We start from the raw sequence: 10392 nt of genomic DNA on the forward strand, positions 1-10392 counted from the left end.
AAAGTCCCGCCTACAGACCCCAATCACTGCCCAAAGTATCTCATGGAATAGAGATGAGCCATCCTTGCTGAGCCTTGCCCAGACAGTAGATTCATGAGACAAATACAGTATTGTTATTTTAAGTCACTCAATTTTGGAGTGGTTAGTTGGGTATAGATAACTGACACATACATCCATGACTCTGAAAAACCATGAGAAGGGAAATCCTCTCAGTGGGTAAACCTTTGAGCAGCGTACCTGGACTTCCCTTCCCAGAAAAGGAGATAGCCAGGGATCCAAATGTTCAGTGATTCATGGGTAGTGACTAATTTTAGGCAATGGTCAGGAACTTGGAAGGAGCATGATTAGAAAATTAGCGCCAAAGTCTGGGGAATTCCTTTCGGAAAAGGGCAGAGTGTAGTAGGTATTTTTAGTTCCTGTGATGGCTTATCAAAGAGTAGCCTCAGCAGAGAGGACCCTCAATCATCACATGGACAAGAGGACACATTCTGTCAACTTTGGTCAGCCTCCTTCTCCAGTAACCCCTGTCCTTGCCCCAAAAACTCTTGAGGAAAAAAAATGGTCAAAATGGTAGAAATGGAAGATAGACAAGGTCTTACCAACATAGACTTTCATAGCCCAACCTGTCCACAGCAAAGATCAACAATGAGCTTCTGGAGTGTCCCCATTCCTCAAGGGGATCAACCAGTCACACAGCCCGGGATTGCTTTCATTAGGTCATGTTGGCCTTTTGTTCTGATTAAAATAGATGCTTTGTATATGTTTCCTTTCCCTACCAAAACCAACCTCCATGAACTTAAGACTTTTTCACTGACACAGTGTATCATTGTTTCTTTTTTTTTATTATTTTTTTTCTTTTTTTTTTATTGGTTGTTCACAACATTACAAAGCTCTTGACATATCATATTTCATACATTAGATTTAAGTGGGTTATGAACTCCCAATTTTACCCCAAATACAGATTGCAGAATCATGTCGGTTACACATTGTATCATTGTTTCTGATGGAGGAACTTCCTTTATGGCAAATGAAGCATAGCAATGGGCTTGTGCCTAGTCAATTCCCGGGCTCCATGTTCCCTGTCTCCATGAAGCAGCTGGCCTCATAGGATGGTGGGGGTAGCCTTAGGAGGATTCAGTCACATTCTCAGCTAGGCGGAAACACATTCTTAGGCTGGGACAATGCTAAGTCAGTGACCAGGACATAGGCAAGCTTCATGAAAATCAAGGAACAGGGGCTGGGGATGTGGCTCAAGTGGTAGCGCGCCCGCCTGGAATGCGTGCGGCCCGGGTTCGATCCTCCAGCACCACATACTAACAAAGATGTTGTGTCTGCCAATAACTAATAAATAAATAAATATTTTTAAAAATTTTTAAAAAATAAAAAAATAAAAAATTCTCTCTCTCTCTCTCTCTCTCTCTCTCACTCTCTTAAAAAACAAAAGAAAGAAAGAAAATCAAGGAACAAAGTGGAAATCGTGACTGTGAGAAGAGCCACTGTGATTTCCACCCCTGGTCCTCCTGAGAGTTGATTTTGTTTCCCTCTGTCTTAACTTGGGCTCTGTTGGTCCAGAGGTCTTAGTTCCCAAGGGTGGATGCTTCTACCCAAGCACACAGCAGGGCTTCCATTCAACTGAGACCATTGGCAGGCCATTGCGGACCCCTCCAGCTCAGTGGGGATTTCTGCACTAGCTGGGGTGATGGACCTTGAGCATCAGAGAGTGAAAGGGTAAAGTTTCTAAGCTGCAAAGCCTGAATTAAAATGTAAAAGACCGGGCATCCTAAAGTTCCTCTGCTACACCCAGAACATGAAATTCCTGAGATAGTTAAGACAACGCCCTACTGGCCATTTAGCCTAGGGCCCTGTGCAGTTTGTCACGTAAGCATACAGGGCCCGAACCAATCAGTTTGAATGTGTACCCCACTTAGGAGTGACCAATCACCCCCGCCCGACCTGTTCCTGCCAATGAATGTGCTAATCATGTATGAGAGTTGTTGTTCAATTTTCCCGCGCCTCATGCTGATTTGTTCTGATGTATTCAAAGCCCCCCGCCCTCCCCCAAAAGTGTACTTAAGCACTGCTTAGCCTCTGCTCTGGGCTCTGGGCTGCTCTCACTTCTTGAGTGAGCCTAGAGCCTCAGCGTGCTGAATTGGATCCACAATAAATCCCCTTCTGCATTTGCATAAGTCAGTCTCTTGGTGGTCTCTTTCTCCAACTTTTCGCCAGACCCTTACAAGAGAGGCTGGGTTGGTGGTACCCAGTGAGGCTAAAAAACCAGCCTCTATCTCAGAGCAAAGCCTGTCCAAGGAAGGGATATACCTTAGTCCTTGGAAAGACCCACAGAGCACTCCTAAGCACATTCCCACCCTGCTGAGTTGTTTATGTACAAATAACAGGAGAGATCTGCTGAGCCAGGTGTCCCTGACTCAGTCAGGCTAAGTGGGGATCCATAGCAACCCCCTAGCAGCCACCAATCAGCATGAGACAGGGAAATACCTGGGATGCCAGTGGTTTATGGTGGTTGATAACAAGTTGGGAAACCATGTAGTACAGCATGTACACCCCTCTTGGCTCAAACCAAACAGTTCAAATGAATACCCCTTTTGTACTGACCAATCACCCCTACCCAACTTGTTCCCACCAGTGAATGTGCTAATCATGTTTTAGAGTTGTTATTTCATTTTCCTGCGGTGTGTGATGATTGCTATGATGTATGTGAAGTCCCTGCCCTCTCCAAAGAATGTATAAAACTGCTGCAAACCCTGGGCTCGGGGCCTCTCAGTGTCACCAGTTGCTGTGTGTGTGCGCAGAGGACTGAGCTAGCTCGCAATAAACACCTCTTTGCTGCTTACATCGATCTTGGGTCTCTGGTGGTCTTTGGGGGTCCCAAATTTGAGCATAACAAGGCTGAGAAGGAACCTATCCAGAAAACATGGGTTCTCTTGGGGTGCATCTGAATTCTCCCACATCCTCTGACCAAACTTAATAAAAAACTATAACTCAAAGGGTTACAGGGAACCAAAGCTGGCATATGATGCAGCAAAAAGTAATCCAAAAGATAAGACCTGCGTCACCTTTTTGAAAGACAGTGTGCCTTTAATTGTATGAGAGCAAGAGTTTTTTTTTTTTTTTAAAGAGAGAGTGAGAGAGGAGAGAGAGAGAGAGAATTTTTTAATATTTATTTTTTACTTCTCGGCGGACACAACATCTCTGTTGGTATGTGGTGCTGAGGATCGAACCTGGGCCCACGCATGCCAGGGGAGCGTGCTACCACTTGAGCCACATCCCAGCCCGAGAGCAAGAGTTTAACAAGCAACTCAGAAGTGTAATTTTGCTGTTGCCCTTGTTTGGAAGATAAAGAAAAAGTGATAAGAGATAAGAAAAAGTGGATATATTGTTTGGAGATAAGAAAAAGTGGATATATTTTGCCAAACTTCTTACACTGGAACTGTGTCATCTGGAATCCTCTTCCCTTAACTCCTAGGTGAGGCCAAGTCAAGGGAAATATTTGCTTGAGGTAGGAAACATAAGAAAGGAACAGAACTGACCTTCTTTGAGGCCTGAAGGTCAGTGTAGGCCTCAGGTCAGCATAGACCTGCAGCTCACCTTTGGTCTCCCTCTCTGGCTGGTTCCTCCTCTCTCGGATCTTCTCCTTTAGTTCCTCAGAGCTTTGATGTTGAGAGCCACAGCCCACTCAGAATGATGCCTGGCATTTGCCAGAGGGAATGTTTGAAAGGTGACCCCAGCTAACCACTGAAATGATGATCTGAGTTAAGCTATATATATAATTGCTGTGATGCTGGATTGATTGAATTGTATATTTGACCTTTACTGTCGGGCAATAGGGAGGCTCTTGATGCCTCCGGGCGCCCCTACTTTGGTATTCCATGACTTCTCGCGGGGTTTGGGGAGATTGGACAGAGCCTGGTGGAGGGAGTGTGTTCCCTTGTGGTGTGTGCAGTGCTGGAGAGAGTTGGGGAATAAAGAGTTGCTGTTTGAATCTACAAGGCTTTGTGGTGGCTCAGCCAGACTGTGGCATTCCAGGAGCACATGTGGCACAGGGTACCAGCTTCTTCTACGGGTGGCCCAGGGCATCAAGGTTGAAGGCTTTGAAAACAGATGTGGGTTCCAGGTCTTCATGGATTCCACTCTGTCCTCATTCTTCCCTGCTTCACAGTGAACTTTTATTCCTAACTGCTAACCCTGCTGACCTGTGCAACTCCAGCCAGGCCACCAGACTCAGAGCCTCCTGTCGACTTTGTCACCACTGCCTTTCACAGCCCTGGCTAAATGACTTCTCTCTGATCCTCTAAGTGTCCTCTTCCAGATTTTGAAAGGGTCCAGCGAACGTCGGAGGAAGAGACCACCAAGAGACCAACTTATGCAACATCAAAAGGGGTTTATTGCAGATCCAGCATGCTGGGGCTCCGTGCTCACTCAAGAAGGGAGAGCAGCCCAGAGCCCAGAGCAGAGGTTGAGCAGTGCTTAAGTACACTTTTTTAGGGAGGGCAGGAACTTTACATACGTCATGGTCCCCTTTAACAAATCATCATACACCGCGGGAAAATCAAACAACAATTCCCAAACATGATTAGTACATTCATTGGCGGGAACAGGTCGGGCGGGAGTGATAGGTCAGTCCTAAGAAGGGGGGTACATTCAAACTGATTGGTTTGGGCCCTGAATGCCTACATGCCAAACTGCACAGGGTCCAGGTTATTAAACAACTAAATGGTCAATACAAGGCATTGATTTAACTGCCTCAGGAATTTCAGGTTCTGTGTGCAGTTCAGAAACTTTACAATACCTAGTCCTTTACATTTTAACTCAGGCTTTGCAGCTTAGAAACTTTACCCTTTCAATTTGACTAGCTAACCCTAGCCCTGATCCTGACCCTGACAATTTCACATACACTTCTATAAAAAATTGTTCACCTGAAGTTCTAATTTAACTGACAAAGTTTTTAACGTTTAAAAAGAGAAAAAAAGAGGAGATAAATCTGCATGCCTAGTGTGTGTCCAGTTTTGTAATAACATACACACGTGCATAGAGAAGAGATTTAAAATGCATCAAAATGAATAAGATGATGTCCAGGATTAGGGGTGAGAGAGGAGTAAATGGGCAGAGAATTTTTAGGGCAGGGAAACTATTCTACATAACATGATACTAGCAGATGCATGACCTTGAACATTTGTCAAATCCCATAGACTTGTACAACACCAAGAGGGAAACTTAAAGTTGGGCGATATAGATTGTCCACGTAGGCTCACCAGCTCTAACAGTGGACCACTCTGGGAACAAGTGGACCACTCTAGGGCAGTGCATGGAATAGTGCGGGGGCTGAGTGTGTGCGTGTGTGGGGGCAGGGTACATGGGCCCTCCTGCTCCTGTCTGCTCAATTTTGCTATGAACCTAAAAGTGCTCTAAGAACCAAAGTCTATTTGGATGCCACAAAATTAGCACTAAGATTAAATGTCTATATTTAAAAAATAAGAAATTTCCTAAATTAAAAAAAAATCTAACATCACACCTCAAAGAACTAGAAAAATAAGAACAAATTAAGCCTAAAGTTAGCAGAAGGAAGAAGATAATAAAGATTAAAGTAGAAATAAATCAGAGAATAGAAAAACAACAAAAGAAATCAACAAAACTAAGAATTGATGTTTTTTTTTAAATAAAATCAATAAACCATTAGGCTAAGAAAAAAAGAGTGACATACAAATAAATAATATCAGAAAAGAAAGAGGGAACATTACAATGACTGTCTCAGAAATGAAAGGATCATAAGGGACAATTATTAATAATTATATGTGGATAAATTTGATAATCTAGATGAAAGATACATATTCTTGAATCAAGAAGAAACAAAGTATGGTGGCCCACGCCTATAATCCCAATAGCTCAGGAGACTGAGGCAGGAAGATCTGAGTTCAAAGCCAGCTTCAGCAATTTAGCAAAGCACTAAGCAACTCAGTGAGACCCTATCTCTAAATAAAATACAAATAGGGGGCTGGGGATGTGGCTCAAGTGGGAGCGCGCTCGTCTGGCATGCGTGTGGGTTCGATCCTCAGCACCACATACAAACAACGACGTTGTGTCTGCCGATAATTGGAAAAAAATATTAAAAATTTTCTCTCTCTCCCTCTCTCACTCTCTCTAACAAAAAAAAAAAAAAAATACAAATAGGGACTGGGGATGTGGCTCAGTGGCCAAGTGCCCCTGAGTTCAATCCCTGGTACCAACAACAACAACAAAAAAGAAATAGAAAGCCTGAACAGACCAATAACAAATAAGGAGACTAAATGACTAATCAAAAATCTCCCAATACAAGAAAGGCCTGGGATCAGGTGAATTCACAAGTGAATTCTACCAAACACTCAAAAGATGAAAATCTTCTTTCCACCATGATATTCAGCACTAAATTCTTATTAGCACTAAGATTAAATATCTATATTTAAAAAATAAGAAAAGTTCTTAAATTCTTCTGTAAGGGTCCAGAGACCCTTACAGAAGTCGGAGAAAGAGACCACCAAGAGACTGACTTATGCAAATGCAGAAGGGAATTTATTGAGGATCCAATTCAGCACGCTGAGGCTCTAGGCTCACTCAAGAAACGAGAGCAGCCCAGAGCCCAGAGCAGAGGCTAAGCAGTGCTTAAGTACACTTTTGGGGGAGGGCGGGGGTTTTGAATATATCAGAACAAATCAGCATGAGGCGTGGGAAAATTGAACAACAACTCTCACACATGATTAGCACATTCATTGGCGGGAACAGGTCGGGCGGGGGTGATTGGTCACTCCTAAGTGGGGTACACATTCAAACTGATTGGTTCGGGCCCTGTATGCTTACGTGATAAACTGCACAGGGCCCTAGGCTAAATAGCCAGTAGGGCGTTGTCTTAACTATCTCAGGAATTTCATGTTCTGGGTGTAGCAGAGGAACTTTAGGATGCCCGGTCTTTTACATTTTAATTCAGGCTTTGCAGCTTAGAAACTTTACCCTTTCACTTCCAAAGTATAGAGGAAGCAGTCACACTTCCAATCTCATTTTATAAGATAGCATCATACTGACCTCAAAGCCAGATAAAAACATGATGAGGAAAGAAGATTACAGGCCAATATCCCCTATGAACACAGATGCAAAAGCCTCAGGAAAGCACTAGCCGACCAAATTCAGCAACATATGAAAATGGTTACACACCATGACCAAGTGGGGTTCATTCCTGGGATGCAAGAATGGTTTCAACAAACACAAAGCCATCAATGGGGTACACCACACGAACAGAACAGAAAGACAAAAGCCACATGATCTCATCGAGGGATGCAGAAAAAGCATTTGACAAACTTCAGCATCCATTCATGATAAAAAGAATTTTCAACAAAATAGGTAATAGAAGCAATTTATCTCCACCCAGTAAGGACCGTTGGTGAAAAGCCCTCAGCTAACATCAGCACTGACGGGAAGAACTGAAAGTGTTTCTTCTAAGATGCGGTACAAGGCAAGTGCGCCAGTCTCCTCTGTTCTGTTAACATGAGCTCTTAGTTGGTCCTTCACCACGGGAACCAACACACCCAACAAGAACAACTTGGAGGAGGAAAGGTTTACGTTGGCTCGCTGTCCCAGAGGTTTGGCCCAGAGGTTTTAGTCCATTGTTGGCTGAGTCGGTTGTTCTGGGCCCAAGATGAGGCTGAATATCATGGCGGGAGGGAATGATGGGGGAGTGCTGCTTTGTTCTTGGCAGCCAGGAAGCAGCAAGCACAGAGAGAGGTGGTGAGGGAATGAAGGGAAGATGCACCCTTCCAGGGCACACTGCCAGGGACCCACCTCCGCCAGCCATACCCCACCTGCCCACAGTTACCACCCAGTCCATTCAAATTAGAACAGACTCATTAGGTCACATGAGAAACTGATGTGACTCCATTTTTAAAAATAAATAACAGCAGCTTCTACCTCAAGGCCTGTCCTAAGGAAGGGGGTGTGACCCTTGTCCTTGGAAAAACCCACAGAGCACTCCTAAGCACATACCCACCCTGCTGAGTTGTTTGTCTGTAAATAGCAGGAGAGGTCTGTGGTGCCAGGTGTCCCTGACTCAGTTAGGCTAGGTGAGGACCCATAGCAACCCCCTAGCAACCTCCAATCAGCATGAGACAGGGAAAATACCTGGAATGCCAGGTGACCCCCAAGTGGTTTGTGGTGTTTGATAACATGTTGGGAAACCATGTAGTTCAGCACGTATACCCTTCATGCCTTAAACCAATCAGTTCAAAGGAATCCCCCTCTTTTTTTTTTTTTTTTTCAGAGTAGAAATTAGAAGTTAAAGGACAGCAGAAAAGACTTCTCCCGGAGGAAGAAGGGGACCCAAGAGGTGGAATCCCGGAATCCCCCTCTTGTACTAACCAATCACCCCTACCCAACTTGTTCCCGCCATTGAATGTGCTAATCAATGTTAAGAGTTGTTTGACTTTCCCTCGGTATGGAATGATTTGCTGTGTGATGTTGTGACGCATAGGGTATCCCCCCAAAACCTATAAGGTCTCACTGAACAAAGGACCGGGGTTCACTCTCTGGAACGGTTGTGAGTCCAGGCTCGAGCTTACAATAAAGACTCTTGTGTGATTGCATTGGATTTGGCTCCTGCAGGTCTATTGGGGTCCCAAGAATCTGGCATAACACACAATCTTTACCTGTGAACCTTCTTGCATTAGCACAGGGACTTTGGGGGGCACTTCATATACAAACCATAACAGCATAGTACTAGAAGTCCTAACCAGAGCAATTAGACCAACATTCTAAAAAGAAAAACCAAAGAAAGAAAAGGCATGCAAATCAGAAATAAGTTAATTATCTCTATTTGTAAGGGTCAGGCGAAACGTCGGAGAAAGAGACCACGAGACTAGCTTCATGCAATTGCAAGGGGGATTTATTGGATCTGTTCCAGCGCGCTGGGACTCTGTGCTCACTCAAGAAGGGAGAGCAGCCCAGAGCCCAGAGCAGAGGTCAAGCAGAGCTTAAGTACACTTTTTGGAGAGGGTGGGGGGCTTTGCATACATCAGAACAAATCATCATGAGGCGCGGGAAAATTGAACAACAACTCTGATACATGATTAGTCCATTCATTGGCGGGAACAGGCTGGGCAGGGGTGATTGGTCACTTCCAAACTGGGTACACATTCAAACTGATTGGTTCGGGCCCTGTGACGAACTGCACAGGGCCCTAGGCTGAATGGCCAGTAGGGCGTTGTCTTAACTATCTCAGGAATCTGGGTGTAACAGAGGAACTTAATAGTACCTAATCTTTTACATTTTAATTCAAACTTTCCAGCTTAGAAACTTTACCCTTTCATATTCATAGGTGACAGGAGATCACATAGATTCAACAAGTGCACTGGATGTGTTTATTAGTTCTAACAAGGTTTTGTTGTTTTTGTTTTGTTTTGTTTTGTTTTTTTAAATATTTACTTTTTAGTTTTCGGCGGACACAACATCTTTGTTGGTATGTGGTGCTGAGGATCGAACCCGGGCCGCACGCATGCCAGGCGAGCACGCTACTGCTTGAGCCACATCCCCAGCCCAGGTTTTGTTGTTTTGAATCTTTATGATTGTCTACATGGTATCATATCATCTTCAGGAAGTCAAGAAAACAATCCTATATAACATAGAAATAAAAGCTGGCGCAGTGATGTCACCGATGTTTACCGGTGACGAGTCCTTGCTTCCCCAATGCTGAAGTATAATACAGAGGGGCAGCCGAGGCAAGTTTAGAGTGGATGGTGGAAGCTTTATTAAAGGAAAGCAGAAGGGGCTGGGGATGTGGCTCAAGCGGTAGCGTGCTCGCCTGGCATGCGTGCGGCCCGGGTTCGATCCTCAGCACCACATACCAACAAAGATGTTGTGTCCCCCGAGAACTAAAAAATAAATATTAAAAATAAAATTCTCTTCTCTCTCTCTCTCTGTTAAAAAAAAAAAATCTCTCTCTCTCCTCTCTCACTAAAAAAAAAAAAGGAAAGCAGAAAAGACTTCTCCCGGGAGGAAGAAGGGCTTTCCCACATTCCTGTCCTTTGTTCTGTTATCTTGCAGTGAAGTAATGTAGGTGGGAAAGCCTAAAGGGTGGGGGACTGGTGGGTTGAAGGAGTAATCTGGGCAGGAAGGGATTTTGGATTAGCATCTCCGAGTTTGCTGGCAGCTGCTTCATTAACATTTCCTTGGGATGGGCTCCTGGCTTTCAGGACATTTTCAATTCCCCCAAGTGCTGCTCTGGTTTCCTGGGTTCCATTCTCAATAATGGCCTCCATTTTATTTATCTTACCGATATTAGACCCGATTTACCTAACTACACTAACTACCTATCTTTAAATCTGGCTTCAGCGGTCCACTTCTATAATCCCAGTAACT

This window comes from Spermophilus citellus (assembly GCF_964194105.1).
Source record: "Spermophilus citellus genome assembly, chromosome: 1".
NCBI classification, from domain to species: domain Eukaryota; kingdom Metazoa; phylum Chordata; class Mammalia; order Rodentia; family Sciuridae; genus Spermophilus; species Spermophilus citellus.